This window comes from Eptesicus fuscus, chromosome 16 (genome assembly GCF_027574615.1).
Source record: "Eptesicus fuscus isolate TK198812 chromosome 16, DD_ASM_mEF_20220401, whole genome shotgun sequence".
Classification (NCBI taxonomy): Eukaryota; Metazoa; Chordata; class Mammalia; order Chiroptera; family Vespertilionidae; genus Eptesicus; species Eptesicus fuscus.
In genome coordinates this window covers 4,154,306-4,166,202 of record NC_072488.1, presented here as the reverse complement: position 1 = coordinate 4,166,202, position 11,897 = coordinate 4,154,306, and positions in this window count along the sequence as shown.

Genomic DNA, 11,897 nt, shown 5'->3' with positions numbered 1-11,897 from the left:
ACTTAGCTCCGGCTTCTTTGTAGTTAGTGTTTTCACCCCAAGTGCCCACGTCCTCACCAGTGGGAATGTGAGCAGAAGAGCTAAGCGTGTTGGGAGCTCTCCCGGCTTTGTCTCTTCTGTCTGTGCTTTTGAAGGAAGAGTTCTCAAATGGAGGAGAATGGATAAGTTGACTATAATTGGCCAAAGAGAGATAATTGGCTTTATTTTTAAATTTATCTTTATTGTTGAAAGCATTACATTGACCCCTTCTAGCCCGGCATCTGTTTCAGCCCCAAGCCTTCACCACACTGTTGTCTGTGTCCATAGGTTATGCATATATGCATATAAGTTCTTTGGTTAATCTCTTCTCACACTCCCCCTCCCTCACACACACACACACACACACACACACACACACACACACACACACACACACACACCTTCCCTCTGAAACTTGTCAGTCTGTCCCATGCTTCTATGTCTCTGGATCTATTTTGCTCATCAGTTTATTTTGTTCTTTAGATTCTACATGTGAGTGAGATCATGTGATACTTGTCTTTCTCTGGCTGGCTTATTTCACTCAGCATAATACTCTCCAGGTCTCTCCATGCGGTCTCAAAGGGTAAGAGATCCTTCTTTTTTACTGCTGCATAGTATTCCACAGTGCAAATGTACCACAGCTTTTTTATCCACTCATCTACTGATGGGCACTTGGGCTGTTCCAGATCTTAGCTATTGTAAATTGCACTGCTATGAAAATAGGGGTGTATATATTCTTTCTGATTGTGATAATTGACTTTAAATTAGACTTTTTGTGAGTGGCCAAAAACAAGAACAACTAAAGCTTCCCATGGTAAACTACCAAGATTTGGAGATTCATTTGTTAACACAGCAAAGCATGATCTATCCTGACTAATCTGACCTTTAATACTTGGTGTCCTCTGTGGCGTAGGAACAAATGAGGGATCCCTTTGCCATTTCACACTGTGCTTTTCTTCACTCTTAGTCAATATCTTTTGAATGAAATTGAACCTTGGTTTGATGACTTAATGAAAAAAGACTCTCAGATGGGAGATAAAGTGATAATCCAGTATTTACAGCCTCATCCCACTTTTGTTTGCCCCACTTAAAAATAAGTACTTACCTCTCTTTATTTAACGCCTGTGTACCTGAAACTGTCTCCTCAGATTAGAAAATGAACCCTCTCAGCTGGTCAGAACTTCAGAATCGCTGCTAGTCATATCCCACTGAATTCCCCTTTGCATTTATGAGTAGAAGAGAGATACAGAAAATTAAACTTGTCTCATTCTGATTACTAAAGTCCTTTGGTAGAAGAAGTAAACTTGTGCTTGCATTATTAATTTTTTTAAGGGACGTGGGAATGCTGACCTGAGCCAAAGTGTAGTTAGGTGTTGCTATGCTACCAGCGAGACTGGGGCCACTTTCCCCACTTGTGTACAACACAATCCTTTATTGCATTTCCCCTTAATATCTCTGTTTTGATGTAATGCCACCAATTTGAAATGTGTATATATTGCTTCCTGCCCTTGAGGACCTTCGTCAAAATGAGATATTTTAACTAAAATGAGACACTCACAATTTCCTCCTGCCCTGTATTTATTTTGTCATAAAACCCCATGCATCCATGAGACTGCGATTTTTCAAGTTTATGATCTCCAAAGTGATTTTAGAAATATTACCAATAATAATACATGATTGAAAAGCAAAGGAGAAATTCCGTCTGGATGACAGTAGCTATTTATAAAATCCTCCAGCCATCTTCCCCCAGGTTGAAGTACAGGCGGAATCGCTCAGGTAATTCACAGGGCTGGTTTCAGTAGAAAACTTGAACCATAGCACTTTCTGGTGTGTTTTTGTTTTCAAGTTGCATGTTGAAACCGAATTCTTCTGATTTTGGAAAGTGTATGCTTATAAAGATTTGCAATATTATTATTATTTTTTTTTCTTCTGAGGGCTCTTTCTGGAAGGAAGGGAGGGAGGATGACGAACAAGAAGAGTTTGTTTTCTTTCCATTTGTCAACACTGTTGTCCTAAGGGCGGGGTGGGGGGAAGGGTAAGGGGGCTAGACCTGGAGGGGGAATCAAGAGACTTGGGTCCTTGTTTAGCCATGGACTCTCTGGGTGGCTTTGCATCACATGCCTTCATCTAGGTCCTCTGTTTATCATGTGAATTAGGTAGCATCTGAGGCTCATATGGGAGTCCACCAGGAGTACACATGAGACTCAATCAGAGACCATCCTCCAATCCCACATTCCTGGGCTCCGTTCGGGACCTATTGAATCAGAGCACCAAGGGGGGCAGAGCCAAGATGTCGATAGTTTATAGAGCTTTTTAGGAGACCAGATTGGCATGAATCCATGAGTCAGCATCCTATGGATGCAAGCATTCCATAATGTTTTGGTGATGAATGGGAGAGGGAAGGAGCCAGGGGCCAGGACACAGAGTCTTCAGTGGGGACTTATAAATTGCCCCGAGGGGCTGATGGCTGCAGAAATGGGTCACCACCGGGCACGGGCACACTGAAGCTTAGGCCACACACCCGCTCCATCATGTTGACCAGGCTCTCCGTGTGTGTGTGTGTGTGTGTGTGTGTGTGTGTGTGTTTTATAGTGTCTGCTTTATAGTGTCTGTTTGGAGTGATGATGATTGTTTTTAAAATACAGTTTGGGCCTCTCCACAGATTCCCAGCAGCTCTAAAGGATGGAGTGAAACCCGTTTGCACCTCATCCAGTTAGGTGACCTGTCTGAAACGGGCCCCTAACAGAAGAATTAGAGCGGCACAGAGAGAGTGGAGCCAGATTGTGAAAACTGGTTAGTCTGCCCGTTGTCAGGAGGCGACTCCATTCCGGTCAGCCTGTATCGATAAGAACCTGTAAGTGCCATTCTGTGCAATGGCTTTAAGTGGGCGAAGTGAAAAGGAGGGAGGGAGGCAGGAGCAGGGCACAGTTAATGTCTTTCTGGACCGGTAAGGGAGCAAAGACAGATTTGCAAACCACTGTAAGATAACGAGAAGGAGCAGAAGGACCAGAGCCAGGACAGACAGAGCTCTGGGGTGCAGAGGAGGGGCTCTTGATTGTGGCCCATCAAGCAGGGGAGCTTTCCAGAAAGGAAACTGTCTGCTGGGCCTGGACTCTCTTGTGCTGATTGTGGGAGGGTCCCGGAGGAAGATCCTAATTCTAATTATTATTGGCTCTTTTATTTTGTTTCGTCTCAAAGCAGTAGGAACTCCTTCCTAATGGACTAATCTAAGAAGAAGGCCTTACTTCGCTGTCCTCCCTGACAGGCTTGCCTGCACCCTCTGAGAGCCAGGCTGTCTGTCTGTAGGTCTGTCATTTTCTCTCTGAGAGGTCTGTCTGCCTCTCCTCACGGTGTTGGGTACACAGTAAGTGCAAAATTGATGCTAGGGGAATAAATAAAATGACTCATGCAGATCAGTGGGATACTAATGATTCATTGATGAGGACATTGATAGCTGTGCAGCATCTCATTGGGAAGGGACCAGGACAGGTTAACTTCTGCACATGCCTCCTTAGCATCACTCTGGGCTAGATCCTAGACAGCGCTGGCTCCCCTTCACGGATGGAGACCTGAGGCGCACTTGCATGGAATGCAAACCCAAGGCGACCTATTGATAATAACCTCTCCCATTTGCATATCAATTAAAGGTCCCCACAGTGTGAGGAGAGGAACGTGGCTTATTTGTGTTTGACAGGTGAGGACCCCAAGCTCAGAGAGGGGGAGTGTCAGGTGAAGGGTTGTTGAAGGAGATGGGGGCTTGGTGAGATGATGCTACAATAAACAAGACACATCCATATCTCAGATAGGTCCTGGCAAATGCTTGCTCTGAACCGCATGAGAATGCACAGGGAGGAGACATTTTAATGGCAGACAGGGGGGTTGAAACAGGTGGGTGGGGGGGGAGGGACATGGACTTGGAGCTCAGGAGATTTTGGTGTTTGTCCCCACTCTTCCAGAGACTTCTGTCAACTGGGGAAGGTTGTCTTGTCCTTTGTCTTGGCCTCGGTGTCTTGATCCACAAAAGGAGAGAAATCGTTTATTTGTAGTTACTTGTAGCTCATATATGCTCCTGACACACATCTATGGAGATACCATACTAGAAGACAAGGACAGCCTGAATTATCTCAGAAAAATGCCACACTTCACTGATTTTTATGATGCCAAACCTTCTTTATCGGTAAAATTGTATTTAAATCAAATTACACCCACTGCCCCAAGATCAGTGTTGGGGGGCTATAAAGATGATTGCGAGATGATTGAGATACAGAGTTCATCGTTGGAGCTGTTTGTAATATTTGTCAGTGTCATGTGATCATGGAGTGAGGATGAAGCACGGGTCGCTGACTCCCAGGCTCTCCTCTCTCCTGTCACCAAGTCTGGTGATGGAATAATGGGTCACCTCTGCCCCGCTAGCCTGATGACCTCAGACAAATGATCAGTGTCTTCCTTTAAAACCAGGACTAACATGACCAGCCTCGTCTCTTGCCTCTTGCCTGCCAGGGAAGTCTTATGAGGGTCACGTGAGAGTACCTGCGTGAGAGCACTTTGTAAACTACAGAGCCCCGCATAAAGGCTTCAGGGAGTGTCAGCTAGTTATTAAGGCTTCCGGCCATCCGTGTGGTTATGGGGCAGTGACCCCCTACCCTTGCCAGGATCACTCGACTCTGGCCTCAAAGTTGGGCTTAGGGGGGAAAAAGTGAAGCTCTTTCTGTTGGCTTTATCTAAATCCCTCGAGTTAGCTGGCTTACTTCCCAGAACCCCATCAAAACAGAGTAGGAACCAACTGGGTTGGCCAGGCAGAACGGCAAGCGAAAACATGAGGCCTCAGCGCTGCTGGTGCTTAACAGGATGAAAAGAGTTTTACTTTTCTGTCCTTATTAGGGCCCGCGCTGTATCACAGCGTGTGACCTTGAACGACTCACTTCCCTCTCTGAGCTCGGGTTTCTTGCTCTTTCCAATTTTAGGAGTTTGAGAGGGTGGTTTCTGGATTCTGTCTGTCCCGGTGACTTAAGAAGGTTTTGAAATGAAGGGTTTGTTCCCATATGAAACAGTGTCAGGGACCCTCCAGTAGTGGTGCTTTATGCTGGCAGGGAGGCGCCTGGGTAGCCTTGTGCTGAGTTGAGTGGCCTTGATTGGAACGCAGGCCCGCTGCCAGCGGCAAGCAGGAGTCCCGCTGTGCTCTCCGAGAGGCGACACCAGCTCCGAGATCTTGAACGTGAGCTCTTCAGCAGCTGTGAGTCCAGAGCTCTGGGCCAAGGTTGCAGTCAGGTCCATATGAGCTGCACAGCTCCCAGACCCTCGCCAGCCTCCGGAGGCTGCCTGCCTCTTGTACCCCTGTGGGCACCACGGCCCTGAGCTCTGTACTGCAGAGGTCCCTAAGGCGGGGATGGACAAGGCATACCTACCAGTTAGGGAGCGTGGATAGTTAGGTGAGAATGCATGGGCGCAGAAGGTGAAAAGGAAAGAAAAGCAGGAACGTTATTATCATGATAACAGCACAGTGGTTTCTGCTGGGCGAGAGGGAGGGAAGGAACCCTTCCCTCTGGTTCTGGTTCGGAAAATAGTATTTCTATTTTATTCTTTTTAGTGTTGAGAGAGAGAGGAAGGGAGAGAGAGAGAGAGAGAGAGAGAGAGAGAGAGAGAGAGAGAGAGCAGTTGCCTTCCATATGCGTCCCAAAAGGGGATTAAACCCACAACCTGGGTATGTACCCTGACCAGTCATTGAACCTGCAACGCTTTGGTGTATGGGACGATGCTCCAACCAGCGGAGCCACCAGGCAGGGTTATTTCTTTTTTACTTAAACGTGGAGGCATTTATGTGGCTGATCACTTTCTGATTAGTCATTAAACGTTCACTGTTTATGCACCTCGCTGTGCCCATGTTTATCGCGGTTTTCAGGTGTGAATGTCTCACTTAGTGCACGCGAAGCATGTAAAGCACCTGTCAACAAGTGAGCATTGAGGAAGTGTTCTTATGGGGCAGGTGTCCTGCGGACTGAAGCCAGTCAGGAGCCTACCCCTCATTTCACAGTCAGACCCCATGGGCTAACATGGTTCCCGGGCGGGAAGAGGCGCCTTCATGGGTGGCTGTGCGAGTGAAGAGTCACAATTCTATCCCGAGTGTTTCTGTCAGTGGAAAATGTGTTTCTATCGAGCCTTGTTCCTTTTCTTTCTCTCCTCCTTTCTTTCTCTCCTTCCTTCTTCCTCCACCCCCCGCCCCCCCCCTTCTCTTTCTCCACTGCACTTTTTCTTTAACAGACATTATTAGGTCCTTGCCATGTGGCCAACACTACTGGGTATAAAACCAAAGATGAAATGACAAGGGATTCTGCCCTTCTGAGGGTGAAAAATATGCCATGGATAATGGACATGCAGACAGATCAGTACCTTAATGTGTTAGAAGGTCCAGCCCCCAATTTTCTGATCTGTAGGCCTGGAGGTGTGTTTTGGAGGCGCTTGGGCACATGCCCGGAAATGGTAGTAGTTGTCACTGTTATAAAAGAGTGTTATCAGCAGGTCCTAGCTGGCAAGTCTTTGGCGCTGGGGGTTTCTAAGCTGGCTTCTGAAGGGCAGGTATGAGGGTAATTGACACGGTGGAGTGGGGAGGACATTTCAAATCCAGTTTTTGCAATTTAAGCAGAGTGATTCCTTCCCCACCCCCACCCCCTAGAAATACAAAGGGAAGGGCCAGTGGCTGAGGCTGACCTGCAAGGGCAATCTTACCGTGTGTGGGCAAAGGTATGCTTGCCTGCTCAGTACACCATGACTCCTTTAAACCATGAGCACTGTTGCTTTATGGAGGACCTCCTGGAATGTCACACAAGCCAACTTCCTTGTTGTTAGAATAAAAAAAGTAATGCTACTTCAGCCTAACCCAAAACACTGAAATATGCTATGTAGCTTTAGTAATTGGTTGTGGATTTCTATATTTTGTGGGGTAGCATTATGTTTTAACATAATTTTCTCTTTTTTAAAAAAATATATATTTTATTGATTTTTTTTACAGAGAGCAAGGGAGAGGGATAGAGAGCTAGAAACATTGCTGAGAGAGAAACATCAATCAGCTGCCTCCTGCACACTCCCAACTGGGGATGTGCCCGCAACCAAGGTACATGCCCTTGACCGGAATCCAACCTAGGACCCTTGAGTTTGCAGGCCAGCGCTCTATCCACTGAGCCAAACCGGTTAGGGCCATAATTCTATCTTTAAATGTTTTATTTAGTTTGCTCCAGCTTTAAAACACAATGATAATATAGGAGATGATTTCTCTAAAGTTCGTATTTATTTGAGTCAACATGCTAACTAAATCATGGGAGTTACTTAAAACCTTAGGTTTGTCTGCTAACTCTTCATTCCAGAAAATTCCATTCATGTGTCTGGATGCACAGCCAGACCTAGACGAGGTTCCCGGGAGCTCAGTGGCAAGCAAGCTCTGGTGGCAGAGCATCCCTATCCAGGGGCAGCAAGGTGACCTTCCTCGCTCTTTGCAAAGTCCACAGACGGCTGTCTCCTAGATCTGCCTGCTCTCTGTGCTACTGTTGTTCTGCTTCCTGCCCCGGCTCCCTCCCTGCCCCTCTCCAAGTCACGAATTGCCCCCTGCTGGACCTACTGTCCAGATCCCGTCCCTTCAGTTGCTGAACCCCATCGATGTATTTCCTCTGGCGGGACCCTGGCTCCTTCCCAACTTCTTTCACCCGATTCCTTCCTGAATGATCTACACGGACCTCCGATTGGCGAGTCCCTGTTCTGAGCAGTAGGTTCTTCCTGTGCTTCCCTCTGGTCCTCCTCTCCACAGAGCAGGATTCAAATGCCAGCGCATGCCCTGGCCAGTGTGGCTCAGTGGACAGAGCGTTGGCCTGCGGACGGAAGGGTCCCAGGTTCGATTCCTGGTCAAGGGCACGTACCTTGGTTGCGGGCACATCCCCAGTGGGGGGCGTGCAGGAGGCAGCTGATGGATATTTCTCTCTCATCGATGTTTCTAGCTCTCTATCCCTCTCTCTTCCTCTCTGTAAAAAAATCAATAAAATATATTAAAAACAAACAAAACAAAACAAATGCCAGCGCATCTGTAGGTCACCATGAAAACAGCCACATTTGACCTCTCCTGTCTGAAGTGTTGGTGACTCCAGTTTTAAAGGAGTAATTGCTGACAAAGTGCCTCTCAGCCATTGCTAGAAGTGTGTGTTCTTGTTGCTTCTTTCCCCAGGAAACTGCAGGAATGGCATGCGGGAGAGAAGAGGGTCAACACATGACCGCTAATGTGATTAATTAAGAGGCTTAGAATAGAGGACGGTAGGTATTTAGTGGTACCTTGGGGGAGGGGGGATTAACGCTGGTTAAACACATGGGTGGAGGGGGCAGATTAATGAATGACTCAGCGGCTGTGAAAGGGGGGGTTGGAGCATTTTTCAGTGGAGCAATTAATAAACATCTCTTCCGCCACATTACATGTGAGGGAACACACTTTAATCCTTTAAATGCTTTCACCCTCTGTAATTAGGTAATTAGTTTAGGAAGCAATGTAACAAATGCACAAGGAGAAAGAAAAACAACAAACGTAGATGAATACATAAGAGCCTTTCATTTTATATCAAATCAGTACTTCCTTATTTTCTTTGTTGTTTTGTTAATCTCATTGGAGGATCTCCGCCCCCGCTTCATTTATTTATAGAAAGAGTGGAAGGGAGGGAAGGAGGGAAGGATGGAGGGAGGAATGGAGGAAAAGAAAGAGAGAGAAACATCTATTGGGTCTGCGGATCGAACCTGCAATCCAGGTATGTGCCCTTGACTAGGAATCAAACCCACCACATTTAGGGGCTGTGGCCCGCACTCCAACTACTGAGAAACCCTGGCCAGGGCTCTTACTTTCTTTTCAAAATTACATCCATTGGGGTGACGTTGGTTAATAAGGTCACAGAGGTTTCAAGTGCACATTTCTATGATCTGCATATTCCATTGTGTGGGGTAGTCAAAGGCAAAGGGGCCCAAATGGATGGTGATGGAGGATGGTTCAAATCATTACTTCCTGTTTCTTTTCTTGTTGAAGTATCATAGTCTTCCCAGGAGTCTCACTGCCTTTCCACAAGGGTGGGGGCTGGTTTGTGCCCCTAAAGAAAAGCACGGCCGATAGTACAGAACTAGGAGCCTCCTGCACCCCATTAAGTGCTTTTTAGTATAAGCCAGATAAAGTGTGACGCCTCACCTGACCTTTGCCAGGTAATGTACTAAGTGCTCTATGGATATTATTTCATTGAATCCTCATAACAACCCTCTTCAGTAGATACTACGAGGTCGATGCCATTATACCCATTTTACAGATAAAGTAACTGAGGCCCAGGAAACTTACATTGCTTGAGGATATATGCTCCTCATGAACAGTGCACTTAAGATTTAACCCCGTACTCAAGAGACTGTTATCTTAATCCAGATTTGTGATTCTGTGGCCAATTTTATATGTTCCACAGGGTTTCCTGGAAGTTAAAAAATTAGTGAATGGACCCCATTAAACAAGAGTCCTCACGAATGTAGAACTAGATGTTTTGAAGAGCATTTACAAAGATCTTTCCTGCTTTGAGAGTGTCTAAAGGATTAGATTCCATCAGCCTGGCTGGGTATTCCCCTATGCTCTTCATGTAGCGGAAAACATTGAGTCATGGAGAACTGACCTTGTAGTGCTGGGCCCTGACACCGAGCCTGGGGCCCGCACTCCAGCTACTGAGGGGACCATGGTGTGTGGGGGCTGGGAGCCTGGAAGCTGTGGCTTTGGGAGGTAAGAGTAGAATGGGGAGAAAAAGCACATCCATCAGAGTGTCCCCATTCTCTACATGCCCCTTTGCTGTCAGCAGGTTCACCCCACCTATCCCCAAGGAACACAATGGAACTTTCTTTGTGAAATGTCTTCATCTTCTTCTTCTTCTCATCCTCCACTTATCTCTCTGCTATTCCATCTCTTGGATACCAATCTTTCATTTTCCTATTTTGTTCCCATTTCCAACCTGTGTTTGATTTCTCTATTTTGACTCTTCATACTCTTTTTGGACAGAGTTTTTATTTTTCATTGTGTCTTCATTTCTTGTTTCCACTGGGCAAACATTTAGTGGCATTTATGCTAAGCCTTGGCTGCACAGACATGAAGGAGACAGAACGCCCACCCACTTTCAAATCGCTCACAGTCCATTAAGAGAGAAAGACACAGGGCAGGAGGTGCTATGTGCAGTTGTTATGAAAAACGAACGCACAGTTTCTGACGAGACCCCGAAAGACATGCTTTCATGAGGAACAGAGCATCCGGTGGGCGTGGAAGGCTAGTGAGAAGTGGGCGTGGAAGGCTAGACAGAAGCAGGAACGTACAGAGGGCTGGGCACCAACTCACCCTAAGCCTAGAAGGGTGGGTTGGTGCCCAGCCCTCTGTACATTCCTGCTTCTGTCACCTCAGACAACAATTGGCCTAGTCAATTAGCCAGCTCCTTGGCACTGTCAGCCTCTGGCTCTCCTGGATCGGCCAGTGCCCCCTGGGAAAAGTGGTGGCTACCCCAGGGCAGGGTCCCCTCCCCAGTTCTCTTCCATGGTTCTCAGGGCTCTTCCCCCAGTGGGTTTTGTTTACTACTCTGTGAAGCTTCAGGAAGTCCCACTCTTCAGTCTCCTGCCCTGAGTGCCTTGGGGATTTGGTGTATCTTTTGATAGTGACACCCACTTCTTTGAAGTGGGGCAAATACCTGATTTTGTTACTGCACTCCTTTGTCCCTAATATACTTCTCAATTGCAGAACCAAACTGACTCTTGAAAAATTCCCTATCAGTGAGTATGATGCTTCCCCCTCCACAGCCATCTTCATTTTCTAGAACTTCTCAAACTTAGCAAAATGACAGCAGTGCAGCCCTCATGCAGAAAATCTCATCAGTCTCTGTTATTCTGCTACGTATGGCAGGATTCACTTCAGGAACCCACAGAGGCTGTTCTAACCAGGAGTCACAATTGAACAAAGCTCCATTCATCCAAGGCTAATCCAAAGTTGATTTAGACTTTAAGGTTAAATTGATGCAGCGATTCACTGGTTAGATGAAGCCAACATTGAATACTTTAATGCTTAAGAACTATAGTTTATTTTGGACCTCATATTGTACTTTATCTCTACTTTTTCTCTGGAAAATTTTAAGTGGCTTTTGAACATCAGAAATAAAAATTTGATCTCTCTCACCCTTGATCAACAGACCCACAGATGTTCATTGATTAAGGAGATTGCTGGGAGTTTCCTTGCCTTGTCCAGCATGTGGGGCAGGCTAGGTAATCAATGAAGCTTCTCCAGGAGGTATTAGGGTCCTGAGCTGCCTTTCTCAACAAGCCCCAGCCACCATGCAATGGACTGAGTTGTAAGGTTTGGATTCTAGCCAGGCTCTACTACCAACCAATTAAACTACTGTCCAGAATCACATTTCTTCTCTGGACCCAACTTCATTCTATCTATAAAAATGAGGTAGGATTTAAAGGGTGGGGTAGGACCCTCAGTGGGTCTCAAGGGGGAACAGAGAGGGAACAATGCCACTCTCCTAGGAGCTATGGGGAATTATGATGATGTTTCTGGCTTCCACGATGACTAAAGGCAATGAGAGACCAGGTACGTTTTGTTAAACTTTTCACACACAGAAGAATTTTACCAACCAAAATGCTCATGAGTCCTTTTCCTTCAGAGAAATACCAGCAAATGAGCTCTAATTTTTTTTTTTTTTCTGGCACTGGTTGTCTTAAACAGACCACACTGAAAGCTTATTTTGCCTTTTCCTAGAAGTTCACAAAATCCCCTTGTCCCCATTCCAGAGAGAATTCTCAAATTCAGAGTGCCAATCCATGAATTTCCTGTCTTTCCTTTTCCAGACTTCTCT